At 35.7% G+C, this 13,641-nt stretch overlaps 1 long non-coding RNA gene across 1 annotated transcript; it reads right to left on the bottom strand.

The window, feature by feature from the left end:
• Positions 1–1,994: 1,994 nt before the first annotated feature.
• Positions 1,995–13,411, bottom strand: LOC145823315 (uncharacterized). Its single transcript, XR_014365604.1, has 3 exons — positions 13,316–13,411; positions 6,470–6,593; positions 1,995–2,244 (listed from the first exon to the last, which is right to left on the bottom strand). It is a non-coding gene; the product is annotated as an uncharacterized LOC145823315 (long non-coding RNA).
• Between the last annotated feature and the right edge of the window lie 230 nt (positions 13,412–13,641).

Here is a 13,641-nt window from a genome sequence, read left to right as displayed (position 1 = left end):
GATTTTTAACTAGTTTTCTGTTTTGGCTTGGAGTACATTGTAAGTGTTTAACTTTAGCATCCTTGCATGAGTGTGAGTGTTGACATGATAGCATGCTTGCCATGAGGCTATTTGCTTAAGTGATTTAACTGCATGAATGCCTGTGGATAAAGGCTTAGTTGCTTGAATTGGGACAATTCAACAAATGTGAATTTTAAGCCCACTTTGCAGAGTGGCAAATCATCATGTTTTAAAGCACACTTGAGGGTGGCACTTTCAAACCATTTTCGAAAACAAACATGAATTGTTTTGTTCCAATTTTTGCGATTTAGTCTATACTTGTATGTTGTGCGCATCACATAGTAAGTTAGCTAATATTCAGAATAAGAACACGTGTTTATAAAACAAGGTATCATGTTTAGTAGAGGCCGATCTTTGATCGGGCGAGTGGGGGTGCTCATTTCAGGACCTTCCCCTCTCGTACCCAAGTTCCCGAGCCGAGGTAACTTTGATGATAACGGACACGTGGCCTTTGGCACGCGTCAGGGTTTCCTAAATTTTCCAAAAACAAAATATTTAGGTAGCGATTCTGTAATCTGGCAAAGTAGTCCATATTTGACGCTTTTTGATTCAAAATTAATTTTTCAAAACCAATTGCCAAATTTGGACTCTTTGGTGTTTATTAGTCTTGCATTGCACTTTGTGAGATTAGATTCAGAACCGTGACAAGAGTCCAAACTGTAGTAAGACCAATTCGCGCCCTCTCCAAAAGGGGGGCGCACAAAGAAAGTCGGGTCCACCAAAACAACTAAAAACAACAAACTTTCATTCATTCAAGTAACACACTACTGTGAAACAGCATTAAATGTTTGTATGAATCAATTTGATGTTTAGTGCGAGGTAAAACAAAGATTGAAAAACAAAAATCGGATCAAGAACCAAAAAGGAGAGAGAGAGAGAGAGGTCAAAGCTCTATAGATTGCCATGCACATAATTATAAATGCTTGGGCCTGGTTAGGTTAATTCAGACTGGAACACTTTGATTACTTGATTTAAATACTTTATCTGTTGCTTCAGACAGTTGGACCAAAGATTTCAAGTATTATTATCAGTTGAGCACTATCATTTCATACTGTCAATGCATGTGAAATTAAAAAAGACATAATGGAACACTTAGGGGCTCATCAAATTTCCTACGATAAATTTTAAAAATCCTAGATCTAATAAAAGCAAATGCATCCAATTAATGTTTTTATGCACCTAGATTTGGCTACCAAAAAGAGAACTTGATACACTGCAAGTATTCATGTTTAGGTTTAAAGTACGAAGGATATTTAGTGACGGACAAGTACCTTGACTTGGAGCTTCTATGTGCATTCCAAGCAAAAGACTGTAATCAATGATGCGTTGATTTGCCAAAAACTTGTAGTCATGAATCGAATCAATCTAGATTATTCCAAGAAATTGTTAAGGGCAAATATTGAAAAATGTAAAAGCAAGTCTAAATTAATAAAATAATTAGTGTTAAAGAAATTTTCGAATGATAACATATCCCAGTGATTGAATAATGTATTATTGCTATATAAATCATAAAAATTGAGCTCCCTGTCATGTCCACAAATCTATTTCTTGATATCAAAGAAAATTCCTTCTATTAAACTAAGAGCAAAAAAAGAGGGGGGGTTTACCCACATCCAAATTCTCAATTTCAATCTTTATTTATGGTTACTTTGCAATAAGGGTAATGATTACAGAGTGATAAACTTACGCTAAAAGTCGATGACAGGTCAAAGGGTTAAGGCAAAACAAAAAATCAAGATCCAGAATCCAAAATCCAGATCCTTAAATGTGGCTCTCTCATGGACATCTTGTATTATGATAAAATATAATTTCCTTTTATTTCTAGGATGACTATAAATAGGCCAGATAAACTAGATTTGTTAAGGTCTCAACAAGGAATTCCTAAACAATAAAGCTCATTGGTACTGCCATGATAGTGATATGCAACCAATCTAGACAATTTAAACATATTTCTATTGAGGGTCATGCTTCGAATCAAATTAAACATAGCTTCAATATCAAGATACCCAGCTGGGCAGCAGCATAAGGAAATTGGGAGTACATTCCAGCTGCTCTCTCTCTCTCTAGAATACAGTTCTCTCAATTGAAACTATTGGTTGTACTGAGGAAGCATTACTGACTCCAACAAACAAGCATGAAGCATAAAGAGCTCCCAGGACAACATATAAGTTATGAGTTGAGTCCCTGCACAAGATTCAAACTATATATAGTATAACACTTTGAACACCACAGTTCAACAGACGAGAAAATCAATAAAAATAATGTATGGCTTCTCCATCAATTCTAACAAATAATTACAAGGTAGCTACCATAGAAGGCCAGGGCAACATTATCCACATTTATAACAAAGATCCATATCCAAAGAAAAGACCATTGAGCCCAACAATTGTGAGACTAACGATACAACAAACTCATCATTTGCCAAAGCTAGTTTCTAGATTTTGAAACAGCTCATCCTCAAGAAAGCCTATCAAAGAAATTTCAAGTTCAGCATAAGCTATCATGTCTTTTCTCACAGCATTGGCCCATTTTATTCAAAGATGTACAATTCAGCTAGCACTGACTCAGTCATATCAAGTGATTGAAACAATCAGTTCTCTCAGAATTTCTCATTCTTAAGTCTTAAGAGACTGAATGGTTTAATCAGATATGAATTTGCATATAAGAAATGAACAGAGGATAAACCAAACCATACCAAACCTAATGTCTGTAGCTCAACTTTTCGTGCTCCTTTCGGATACGACTAGCCCTACAATTCAGACTCTCGTGGTTCTGAATCTGATTACACAAGTGCAATGTGAGATAGATAAACACAAATGAGTCCAAATCCGATAATTCTTTTGGAAAATCGATTTTGAATAAGAAAATGCCAAAAATGAACTACTTTGCTAGATACAGAGTCGCCACCTAAATATTTTTGGCAAATTTTGGAAACCCATGACTCGTACCAAAAGCCACGTGTCCGTCATCACCAAGATTGTCTCGGCTCGGAAACTTAGGTACGAGAGGGGAATGTCATGACTTGAGCACCCCACTCGCCCGATCAAAGATCGACCTCTACTAATCATGATGTAAATCTTATTTACATTATATGCTCTTGTTTTCATTATTAAGCTAACCTTACTATGTGTTGCACACAAGTATAGACTAATTTGTAAAAATTGGAACATTTGATTTCATGTTTGTTTTGAAAATTATTTCGAATATGTACCACTTAAAAAAGTGATATCACATGTACATTACTCAAATTATTCCAATTTAAGCAATTAGCCTTCATCCACGGGCATTTAAACAAGTATAGCATTTAAGCAATTAGCCTCATGGCAAGCATGCTAGACATGGCAACAATCACACTCATACAATATGCTAAAGCACAAAAATGCTCACTTAATACTCCAAGGCAAGCCAAACAAAGCAAACTAATTAGAAAAATGCATGTTCCTAACTAATGCGATATGACTAATGCAATACATACGATATGCAACTAAAAAGCTCGGCTACGAGTTATGTCATTTGAAACAACTTGATAGCATGCAGTTTAAACACGTATTCAACAAAGTATGTAAACTACATTGCTTTGTTAGAATGATGAACCGAGCCTCGATGCATGCAAGACAAGTGAATGCAAACATGGGAAATGCTAAACGAAACATGATGTTCTAAACTACCCACTATAAGCAAGTAAATAAAAGGGAGAAAGACGTTGGGTTGGAAGACATACACATTATTAGATTGTTGCCCTCGCACAAGAGGGTCTGAATGAATAACCCTAGCTAGTTACTACAAATTAACTGACTATTACAAACCGAATTGGAATAAGTTAACTACACTAGCTAATTAACTAATTATTACAATAGCAAATTTTATTAACCATTCTAGCTAATTAAATAATTACAATACAAAACTAACTAGCCATTCTAACTAATTAGTTACAAACTCGCTACTCTAAGTATACATTACTAAAATTACAACATCACTTCACGGATCTCGAGAATCGAGGGATGGCTCATGCATGGATGTGGATTTCCACCCGATAATGCTCTCCGTTTTGCTACCGGAATGCCTTTGTTGCACAGTTAGAAAATTGCACTATTTTTTCACCTTATCTTCTGCTCTGCTAAAAAAAGGACTCTGCTTGACTGAAAAAGTGGCCGACAGGCCACTAATAGTGGGTTGCTCTCCAGTAAAAGTGGTCTGCCAGCCACTGATGTTTTTTCTTGCAGCAATATAGGACAAACAAAGCACAAACCAGAGTATTCTCAGGAGATGTTTGTCCACCCTGCCTCTCCTTATCATCAAACAGGTCAAAGGAGGGGTGGACTTGATTCGCAAGTCATCAATCGATGCAATTTCATTTCGTGATGACTTATGAATCAAAGGACACAATTTCAATAAATGCAAAACAAATGACCAACAAAACCTCCTCCCTATCATGGATTGATCAAGGGAAGTGGTTGACCTTGGAAACTTGAACCATTTCATCACTAACAAGTATGAAATGACTCAAGTCTCCATGTGTTCAATTAACATCTGATTGAGCACCAAATTAGCTTATTATCTTGTTCCACTTCAGTCCAAGTTTTATGACTTCATTTTAATTACCATCCATTCCTTAATTCATTGAGTCCAAAAATGAGTTTTAAGTCCTCTAATGGAAAGGAGCATCAAACAAAGAGTTGTTTTGGGCATGAGAGAAACACCATGCCGTTGGTAATGAACCCCCAAAGGGATTAAACCATTAAGCACGATACCTCTATCTCAAGCTTTAAACAAGCAACTAGTTTGAAACAACTTTCAAAACAAAGAAAAAGCTAAGAAATGGGGGAGGTTGTAGAGGTGATTTAGAGATGAAAACAAGTATGGAAAGCAAGAAATAAACACTATCAACTCAAATAGGTTGGTGGCTAAGGCCTAATCCACCAAACCTATGAGGACCATTACACTACAAGCATACAATACAAAGCATGATCGAAACAAACACCTAAAAAATAGTCCTAAAATGGGCTAAAATAGTGCTGGAATTGAAGTGTCGAAAGAGCTAAAAGAATAAGCTACAACATGGAGCAAGTTAAGCTAGTAAGCAAGCACAAGGAGGGAAGGCTACCCCCTCCATTTTTGGAACTTCAAAACATGATTTTAGCCTCTGAAAAAACTCTAAGATTCAGTAATAAAAGCTCAAAATAAAGATAATAGAAAAGTGGGAAACACAAGGGCAAAGGCTTAAGAAGTTAAGTGCAAAGAAAGGTGATCCACCCCTCCACCCTTAATGACCTTAAACCACAAATTTCAACTTAGAAATTCAGTGTAAAAACAGTACAAAAACAATATAAAAGATGGCAAATAAAGAAGGGAAACAAGTTAAGAATTATACCTCTTAAAGAGGGATACCCTTTTTGAGTTACAAACCAACAATTACACACCCTCAAGAGCTAAATGCAAGCACAAAAACACCTCAGCACAAATACCACAAGGTTTGGTTTAGAGTGTATAGGCAAAGAGTGAAGAACTTGCAAGAGAGAGAGAGAAGTGTGGAGAGAGAAAAAATTTTGCTCTCAAATTTTTCTATCCTTGAAAACAAGAGGGGAGGTCATTTATATATAGAAAAACATTAGACCACCTTAGAAATATCTATACAGACACATTTGGACTGGTGCATGCATCTGTGGAAACAGCTAGCACAGCTGGCAAAAAGATCTGAAAAAACACACAAGCGGCCGGCAGGCCAAAAATAGTGACCGACAGTCCACACTAGTGGCTGGCAATCCACACTAGTGGGTCTGCAGGTCCCAAGATGTTTAGGCTTGAAAAACTGCTATTTTGGTCCAAAAACAAGGCAAGAGGTTCATAAGGTTTTGAGGCTCAAAGTTGAGGCATTTTGCTGAGGACTTCAAGCATTTGACAAGCATATACAAATTCATCATTGGGTGCGCAATCGGTGGCGCCCAAGTCGTAAGGGCAGTCAAAAATGGGGTGTCTACAGTGTCCCAATCAATTGGGAAAGAAACAAGTGAAGGGTCAATGTTCAAAATTAGATTTCAAAAGCAAGAAATCACATAATAGAGATAAACAGCTGAAACAAAGCAAAGTGTGTAAACAGTATAGTTAAATTTCATTTAACAACTAGAAGAAATAATAAATTACCTTTTAGAACCCATGCCCCAAAATACTAAGCCAAGTATCAGTCCACTCAATGTAATAAAGATTATTCTCACGAACATTATAAGATGGACTTCTCTAATATACAAGGTTTTACTTCCAGAGGCAATATCTAAATTGTGAAAATGTATCTTGAGAAAATGTGGAATCAAATTTTAACATTCTATGGGTTATGGGTCGGGTCAAATCTGACCTAATTTCCAACAATACTGAACTGAACACGGGAATTATAATGATGAAGAGAATCCAATACCTCATTTATTTCAAACAGGTGGATATCATCAAGCTCAAGACCAGCAGATTTCACTGCAGCTGGAATTGCAACAGCTAGGATAATGCCCATAACAGCGAGATCCACCCCAACTACAGCAAAACTCCTACATGCATAGCAGGCAATTGCATTTTAAATAACAGCATAGCGAACTTCAACATTAGGTAAGTCCTATTTTTGTCTTTATAATAATTTAGCCTCTAAATAATGTATAAACATTTAACCCACCCACCCCCTCCCTCTCCCCCAAAAAAAAGAAAAGAAAAAGAGAGATCAAAATGAAGTTCCAACACAAATTGTGCACCTTGATTTAAATTTGCCACACACAAAAACCCAAGATTGCATAAGCTGATGCCAGGACATCCATGAATTTACCTTCTTGAACCTTTCTAGTTTTTACTAAATTCTATTCAGGATGATCGTTACTTATATTATTTCATTAGACATTTGATTCACAAGACCACCTCCAACTTCAAGTCTTCTTGGATCATTATAAAGTCACTAACTGGGCCATATGTGAGAAATGTAGATGATATAAATAATAGAGCTTTTTTGGGGGTAGGTATAAATAATAGAGTTACCCTCTTTGTTACAATTTTTAGATAATATGACAGTTAACAATTTTACACTTGAATCAAGTGACAATTTGAACATGACCAATGTAAAACAAATAGTATTGCTACTAAATGGTTTCCTTTCTAATGTATGCTTTAACATTTTCCTTTCCTTTACTTAACCATTTCAAATATAACAAAACCCAAAATTTTCTAAAAGGACAAAGAATGATTGGGAATGAGTTTGGCTTAAGAATATGATAGGCACATAATCAATTGATGGTTGTACTACATTCAACAAAATTAAAAATAAATAAATAAATAATGTATATATATATATGAACAATAAGGAATGCAATCAAAATATGTAACATCCAACTCACGTGCTAACGGAAACCATATGGCTAGTGTATTTGTAGTTGCTAGGGGAAAATGCAATAGGCTCTATTTGGTGCAAGGAAACATTGGAATAAAATGAAGAGAATTAAAAACACCTAAAGGTTTTAAATGTAACACTCCAGAAATTTTTTTCCCCTCCGCTTGAGTGCAAGAGTTGACGCTCGAGCAACCTTGTGAGGCTTCCAGTACTTTTGCAGTCTGTCCGAAATTCTGGGAGTTGTGAATTTCCGCTCGAGCGCAAGAGTGTTCGCTTGAACGGTTGGCCTTGTTGGACTGCTTGCTCGAGTGCAAGATTGGAAGCTCGAGCGGTTTTCCTGGTTGAGTCTAAATTTCTGGGACTAGTGGGATTGCTCTTGATCTAGTTTTTGTGCTTACTCTTTGAGGAAGGGGTTCTAGTTCTTCTTCAATACTCTCATTTATAGATAGATTTGTGGTATTTTCTTTATATAAACACCAAAACTTATATTTTTGAGCATATTGTTATAAACCATGAGATTGGGGGTTTAGGGTTTAAAATGTTGGGGTTTAACTTTTGGGTTATGATTATGGGCTTATGAAATTGGGTGTATAAAAGTTTCAATTTCTCTTGAAACCCTAGTTTGGTTCATGAAAATAGAAGATGGTTTTGCTTAAATTGAAAGTAGTATTATGAAATTAAGGTATTAAATTGCACATATACAAGTTTAATTGTATTTTGGAAGTGGTTGGAAATTTATGTAAAAGTTGCGATTGAACTATTATTGTGAATCTTTTAAATTATGTTACAATATGAAACTAAATTTGGGTAAATAAATTTGTTAATGGTATGGATGATATGGAATTTGTGATAAGATGATGAAGTGAAGATTTAAGAATTTTATTGTGTAGTTGGACAGTGATTTTATACCTCAAAACGAAAAGCCCGAACTGATGTTCAACTCTAGTTATGAAGTTTGTTTTTAGAAAATGAAGAATACTTCAATTAACATTAAATTTATGAAATTAAGTTAATGTTGGGTTAAGAAGAGTGTGAACAATGATAAATGAGATATTGTGAAATATGACAGTGTAATATGAGTGAGTCATATCAAAGAAATTAAATGTTGGAGATTTAATTTATAACCTTGTGTAGTAATTGATAATCAATGTGTTGTAGAAATTGAATTTGAAGACTTGATAGTAATATGGAGAAGTAAAGAAATAGTTTGAACCCAATGATTGTGAACACTTTAAAAATGAATCTTTATGCCTCTATGGATGTGTTGTTATATTTTCGTAACAAACAATGAATGATTTGATGGATAATGAAGAAAGTCATGGAACATATTTGTATTTGTTATGTAAATGGAATTTTAATATATGGTGGATATGTATTGAACTAATGTGTTACGGAAATAATGGAAGACATGTTGGCATTGCCCACTAATTGTAATGTTGAATTATGTTGAATTATATTGAGTTGTATTTGATTATGTTGAATTGTGTTGAACTATGTTGAATTGTGTTGAATCATGTTGAGTTGAGTTAGGTTGTGTTGGGTTCTGTTGGGTGAGTTGAAATTGGTACCCACACGGCTAGTCAAGGTGCCCAATTGCCCTTTGTGCATACTGCCGGACTAATGTGGGAATATGTTTTTGGGTGTCCACAAGCCCGCCGTTTCTGGAGCCGGCAAATGTGAAAAACGGATAATTTTGAGAGTCCACGTCCCCGCCGTTTATGGAGCCGGCAAATGTGGGGATGTTTTCAAACTAAAAGGTGTTCTGAGTTTAGGTGCCCGTTGTCCTGCCGTATCAAGTCAGCTAAAGGTGGAACGTGTTGAGGAACATGTTGAGTCGGTATAATATGTGTGACATGTGATGAACTCGTGAAACTACAATTTGATGTGTAATTTGGCATGAAAGGAAAATGAAAATAGAAATTATTTGAAGGGAATGGAAAATGAAATTGTAATTGGATTAGGGATTGGTGATGATGAACTCTAATCCTTTGGATTTTGATGTTATGGAGTATATTAATTGGAAATAGTATAAGGGAAAAATGGAAATGAAATAAGGAATATTAAAATGGAAATGATATGAGGAATAATTTAGAATCGGGTGAATAAATTTAAGTTAATGTTCTTTCTTAAGTGTGCTTGTTTTCAAAGAGAATTTATGGCTTGTTAATGATGAGAGACTACATATATGGCAGTGAGTTTTATTAAAGGTTCAAATGAAATTTTAAGAAAAAGATACTCTTCATATAATATTTTGGAACTTAAAAAATATCACCTTACTATATGGTATCACTCTGCATGCATGATCATTTCTATCTATGTGTTAGCTATTGTTGTAGAATTATGAAATTCCTACTGGGCATTAGTGCTCACCCATCGTTGTTTTAAACTTTTTCAGGAAGAGAAATTTGGATTGATTAGTCAAAGAGTTATGGAGTCCTTGTATCTTTTATGTATAATTTTATCGTAGATGAAAAAAAAATGAGTGTTGCACATTGATGTTTGTAATTATTGATTTGTAGCTTCGCAGCAGAAGCTTAGCATGTATTATAATTATTATTGTATTCATCGAGAGAGAGAGAGAGAACATGTATTATGATGTTTCTATTACTCAAGTGTAATAGATAATTGTAAAAAAAAAAAAAAAAAAAAAAAAAAAAAAAGATCTAAATTTACAGGCTTTGGTAATGTTTTCGAGTAATTAAAATTCACGACGTGACATTAAAAATAAAAAATAAAAACTATTCTATCATTTCCATCATATATTTTCTTGTCCTCCATATTTTGCATTATAACCAAACAAGGAAAATAAGTTTTTTTACATTTTATTTTCTTCTTCGCTTGCTAAATCTAAATACGAAACAAAACATAGTGATGTCAAGAGCAATGCAAAATCCTGACCAAGGAAGCAAAACAAAGAAGGAAGTAAAAACAAACAGAAAAAAAAAAAAGAAAAACACCATAGGCAAACATAGAAAATCCTGGCTACTGGTAAAACCTATAATGATTTAATCAAATATCAGTGCAACTTGTGACATTGTTGTCCTCTTCTCCATCAATGTAATCAAACACAAACCCCTTCTTCAACTGGCATAGGTGATAACAATGCAATTAATATAACAAATATCAGTGCATTCCTTATGTCTTCAGGTGTAACCTAGATTCAAATTTTTAAACTATAGGAATATTTAGACTTCAGTTGATTCCATTTTCAAAATCCTAATCCAAAGAATCACTTTCATGACAACCTTACACCTCCCAACCTTTAGTATTTCTTAATTGTCGTCCATGAAAGTCTACACTGCAAAACCTTAAAAACTATAGTGCAATTATATTCAGAGATGGTCAAATCTTTCTAGAGTTTTGCAATTAATTTTTTTATCATTTCCCCTATAAAATTTTGAGCTCAAACTAAAATAAATATAATAAAGGGGATAGGAGGGGTGTGGGAGAGAAATGACATGTAAAGTAAGGAAATAGAGGAAGAGGAACCAGTTCTTGCACCTTGAAAACTTTCATGTCAACAAAGTATAGGGTGGAGGAATCAATGTGTGGGAGAGCAAGGCTGTTCACCACATTTTTTTCCCCACTTTTTTGAATCTTTTCTACTTCTCTATCTTCTTCTTATTCTCATTCTTTGAGTAGTTTCTTTTTTCTTCTTCTTGTTCAGTTTTTTAGGAGTTTGGCAGGTTCTTAACCTTTCTCCACTGGAATCAAATTCTACACAAGGCCTAATCTTAGTTGCACGAAGCGGGAGCGGGAGCAGGAGCGGGAGCGAGAGCGTGGAATCGTAGACATTCCAAGAATCAGTAGTTAGGAGGGTTTGTATATATTTTAAATAATATATAAAAATATATTGTAAGATTTTATTTTTTTATGGGACTATACATGTTATAAATAAATAAGAATTATAAAAAATTATATGTCAAAATATTCTAATTATATACTTTATTAGAATTTTTTTAATTTATTCTAAAATATTTTATTACTTTTTTATCTATTTATTCTAAAATATTTTTGTTAAAAATTATTTGTTTTATGTTATTTTCTTAAAAAAAAATAGCATAATAACATTAATTCAATAAACATAATATATAAATAAATACACATAAATTTATAAAGATAATATATAATATATAAATTAAAACAGATATATATATATATAATTTATAAAGGTTATATATAATATATAAATAAAAACATATATTTATAAAGACAAATATATATATATATATATATACATTATACGTATATGATATATATATATATATATATCTTTAATCTGAGAAGAGAAGATGAGAGAGAAAGAGAGACGTCGCGCGAAGACTAGCAAAGAGGAGAGAGAAGTCGCGATGGCCTGTGTGCGACCAGGGATGGCAATTTAAATCCAACCCGATGGGGACCCGATCCCCCGACCCCGATTGGAACGGTTTTTCCCCGAAAATTATCCCCATAGGGCCGCGGATGGTATTAAAAATTAAATCCCCGATGACTTTCGAGCCGGAGACGGGGATAGGTTCCCCAACCCCGGCCCTGGCCCGGCCCTGCCCCGCCCCGACTAAACCCCCGTATAGTTATTATAATATATATATATATATATTATATTATATGTTTAGCCCTCTCTCTCACTCACATCACACTCCTCTCAGCCTCTCTCCCTCTCTCTGTCTCTCTCTCCTGTGGAGATCTTGTGATGAAGATCAATGGCAGATAGGTGTCTACAGATTCAAAATCATTGCTGAATAAGGTGTCTACAGGCGACAACGACGTTCCCTCCGACGACGACGACGACGACATTTCATCGAATCAGACCCTCCTCCTCCGAAAGGAGTGCCAACTCCTCTTCCTCTTCCTCCGACGACGACGAGGGCCACCTCCTTCTCCTTCGATACCTCCGACGACGACGACATTCCCTCAGCCGCCTCCTCCTCCTCCTCTCGTCTCCACTACGACAGATCTCTTTCTCAAACCTCTCTCTCTCTCTCTACTCAGATCTCTCTGTTGATTTTTTTTGATGTTGATGATGTTGTATTTGAAGATCTGTTAATGTGTTGTGATCTGTTGATGTTTTTTTTTTTTTAATTTTTCTGGAGTTAATTTCTTTTGAAGATCTGTTGATGATGTTGTATTTGAGCTCAAGTGGGTTGTAGATGGCCGGGGATTTTCGGGGCCGGGGAAACCCGATCCCCGTTAGGGAGCGGGGGTGGGGGGGTAGTGGGATCCCCGTCCGGGATCGGGGCCGGGGACGGGGGAAGTTCTGTGATCGGGGATCGGGGACGGGGAGGGTGATCCCGGCCCCGCCCCTCCTCATTGCCATTCCTATGTGCGACTCGCGAAGACCAACGAAGAGGAGAGAGAAGTTGCGATGGCCAATGTGCGACTCGCGAAGACCAGCGAAGAGGGAGACGTCACGAAGACCAGCGAAGAGGAGAGAGAAGTCGCGATGGCCTGTGTACAACTCGCGAAGACCAGTGAGGAGGAAGGGAGAAGTCTACGATGGCCTATGTAGGTCTTGCGATGGCCAGCGATGGAGCTCCGACTGAGAAGAAGACAGATTTGTGATCAGATTCGCGTTTCTTTTGCATCAAAATCGCGATTCTTCAACGAATTTGAGTTAGAAGCGCAGAATCGCGCTTCTGACGAAGAATCGTGAGCAGCATGAACGATTCCTGCTACTAAGGGCCTAATATAGAAATGTCCATAGAACCTTAACCGAGTGATTCTCTGACCATAATGAAATGAAAGTTGATCCTCTATCAATCTTAATGCATAACTAAGGGAAAGTGGAATAGAAGTATGTCACACATGATAATAAGACCCTCTTGCTTGGGTGGACAGGATCTCAGTGCATGTTAATCACAAAAAATCATGCATCAAGACTTGAACTAGAAAAAATGTTACCCATATCATTTGCAATAAGCTTAAATGTTTCCTTCTGCTCATCAAGCTTCCAATCTAAGTTTTCTAGCCTCTTTGTTAAATGCCTCTTTGTTGACTGCATAAATCAATATTAAAGAAAAAAAATTAGGAGTACTGCAAACACCATGATTAAAGAACTCCTACAAGAGAAAGTAGTAATTGCACATTGTCTAACTAATTATCCTACTTATGGCCAATGCTTCATATACATGTCTTATATTTTTAATTTACATTAATATATCCATAAAGTAACTGAAAATTCAGCTCAATTATTATTATCCGAGGAAGATGTGAGAATCTCCATAAAA

Source organism: Camellia sinensis, chromosome 4 (genome assembly GCF_055761805.1).
Source record: "Camellia sinensis isolate YWXY chromosome 4, ASM5576180v1, whole genome shotgun sequence".
Classification (NCBI taxonomy): domain Eukaryota; kingdom Viridiplantae; phylum Streptophyta; class Magnoliopsida; order Ericales; family Theaceae; genus Camellia; species Camellia sinensis.
This window is presented reverse-complemented; position numbering and strand designations above follow the sequence as displayed.